This window comes from Portunus trituberculatus, chromosome 19 (assembly GCF_017591435.1).
Source record: "Portunus trituberculatus isolate SZX2019 chromosome 19, ASM1759143v1, whole genome shotgun sequence".
In the NCBI taxonomy this organism is placed as follows: Eukaryota; Metazoa; Arthropoda; class Malacostraca; order Decapoda; family Portunidae; genus Portunus; species Portunus trituberculatus.
Genome location: NC_059273.1, coordinates 13,870,590 through 13,873,089, shown reverse-complemented (window position 1 = coordinate 13,873,089; position 2,500 = coordinate 13,870,590). Strand labels below are relative to the sequence as shown.

At 46.0% G+C, this 2,500-nt stretch overlaps 1 protein-coding gene across 11 annotated transcripts in view; it reads left to right on the top strand.

The window, feature by feature from the left end:
* The window catches only part of LOC123506380 (leucine-rich repeat and immunoglobulin-like domain-containing nogo receptor-interacting protein 3), a 141,070-nt gene that overhangs the window by 99,748 nt on the left and 38,822 nt on the right, over nt 1–2,500 (top strand). The window contains exon 1 of one of the 11 annotated variants that reach the window (XM_045258466.1): nt 1,898–2,197. The exons of 8 other annotated variants lie outside the window; for them this stretch is intronic. The gene's annotated coding sequence lies outside the window, so the exon portion shown is untranslated. 2 more of the 11 variants (XM_045258462.1, XM_045258467.1) reach the window with 2 other exon arrangements.

The following is a 2,500-nucleotide window of genomic DNA, read 5'->3' as shown; positions in this document are numbered from 1 at the left end:
GTTATGTGAAGTAAGGTTAGGGTAGGTTAGGCAATCTTGGGATATCTTATGTTAGGTTAAGTTAGACTCATTACCCTTGTGTTATGTTGCTTTAGGTTAAGTTGTGTAAGACTGCATTAAGTTACGTTAGCAAGTTAAGTGAGATAAGTTTAGGATAGGTTAAGTATTCTTGGGATATGCTATGTCAGTTTAAGTTAGGTTACTCTTGTGTTAGGTTACATTAGATCAAGTTATGTAAGATTGCATAAAGTTACGTTAGCAAGTTAGTGAGGCAACGGTAGGTTAGGTTAGGCACTCTTAGGGCAGGGAAGGGTCATGGTTCAAGTGTGGCATGAGTGGGTACGTAGTGATTTGAGAGGATCAGTGTTAGTGGATCAGTGGTAGTGGAGAGGGTGAGAGTAGGGGAGAGGGGTGAGTGAGAGTGGGATAAGGGTCCATAAGGGTAGGTCAGAGTACGGGTGAGTGAAACGACGATAGGACAGGACAGGGTGCAGGAGAGGCTGAAGGGATAGTAAGGGACAGGGGGGAGGGGAGTGGAGAGGGAGAACAAGGGAGGGGAAGAGAGGGAAATGGGGTGAGACTAAGAGGACACTTAAAAGAGGACAATTGAACCTCTTACACACACACACACACACACACACACACACACACACACACACACACACACACACACACACACACAGAGGCGACCTTATTTGGTGTTCCTGAGCTCGAGAACAAGTTGGAGTCTGGAAATGGTGATGACGATGCCTGTGGTGCCTCGTGTTGTGTTTGTGGTGTAGGTGGATGACTGGGGCAATGAGAGTGACCGTGAGGGAATCTGTGCTGGTGGAGAAGTATCATAAACACAATAAACTGGAGAAATGTGGAGCAATAAGCGGTCTGTTTGTTGCAGTGATAGAATCTGATGTGTGGGCTTCTCCCTCTTACCTCCTCTCCCTCTGCCTCTCTCCCTCTCCCTCTTCCCTTCTCAGCGGTGATTTGGGGAACTGAGTGCAATGTTGTCGTGGTCCTAACATCACGTGACGTCTGACATGTCCCGTCTACCCTAAAGAATGTAAAGAGAGAGAGAAAAACAACCAGTAAAGTCATATTAATCTTACTTTATCGTTGGACTTTTTAAGAAATTTTCCCGTTATCTTGGTCTTCTTTATTTTATTTACTCAGTTTTATTTATTTATTTATTTGTTTATTTATTACTAAGTACTATTCGCGTATTTTACTATTGCCATTGTTTCGTTTCGTTTCGTTTTGTTTTGGAGTACTCAGGGAGTCACGTTTACTCCCTCGCCGCCTCTGAAAGAAAGAAATGGCTTTAGAAATGGCTTTACTGTTTTAAGAGAGAGAGAGAGAGAGAGAGAGAGAGAGAGAGAGAGAGAGAGAGTGAAAAAAAAAAGAATTACGTCCAAGGTTTACAGCGTCGTCTTGGGGAAGTTTTGGACACAAGTTCGCGATCTTAGTGGTTGTGTTTCTTGCTTTTTATTTTCGGGTGTCGACGCTCCTTTGTCTCTTCACAGCTCCTCCTCCTTTTTTTCTAGCTTTGGGATGTGACATGGGCTCTGTGTGTATGCGTGTGTGTGTTTGTGTGCGTCTGTTTGTGTGTGTTTGTGTGTGTTTCCTTGTAATTCACGTGGTAAATTCCTGTAAGAGAGAGAGAGAGAGAGAGAGAGAGAGAGAGAGAGAAAACTTTAACCCTTTCAAACTGAAGACATGACCTGAGCCAATTAAGGCTTTGCACGTGTAGGAAAAGAATAAGAAGAGGAAGAGGAGCAGAAGGAGGAAAAGGAACGAGAAGAGAAGAAGGGGAAGAGGAGGAGGAGGAGGAGGTGGTGGAGAAGGAGGAAGATCATAAACAGGAGGAAGAGTGAATGCTATTTCCATAAAGAGGAAGGAGAGAAGAGACGAATGTGTAGAGAAGTATTCAGAGCTGGCCCCTATCACGACGCGTTGACGAGGGAACGAGTTACGACCCTGAAGGAGGCACTGGAGGAGGGAAAGGAGAGCCAGACGGGATGGGGACAGGGCCGAGGATACGTGACAGGGTAAGGAAGGACTCGAACCATCCCGGTGAAGCAAGGATTGGGTAGCGACTGAAGAGGAGGACGCTGAGTAGGAGAGGAGGCAGCAGCGGTGGTCTAGCTGGGTATATAGGCACGAGACACGGGAGTGAGCTCAGTGCCGCGGCGACTCGTGTAAGGTGAGGGTGTGTCGCGCCCGTCCCTCCACCTCCGTCACTGTACGTGGAGAGAATTGAGTTTTGACGGAGTTTGAACGTCGCGTTGTGAACTTTTAATGGTGGACGATATGTGATGGACTGGATGGAGTGGTGTTTTGTGGACGATTATTTTCAGTTTTTTGTGGAGAATTAGAATGATGATTGAGGTGATAATCAGTGTGTGTGTGTGTGTGTGTGTGTGTGTGTGTGTGTGTGTGTGTGTGTGTGATCACGTGTTTGTGCGGCTCGGTGCGTGTGTAAACCTTAATTTCGTCACATAGTTCA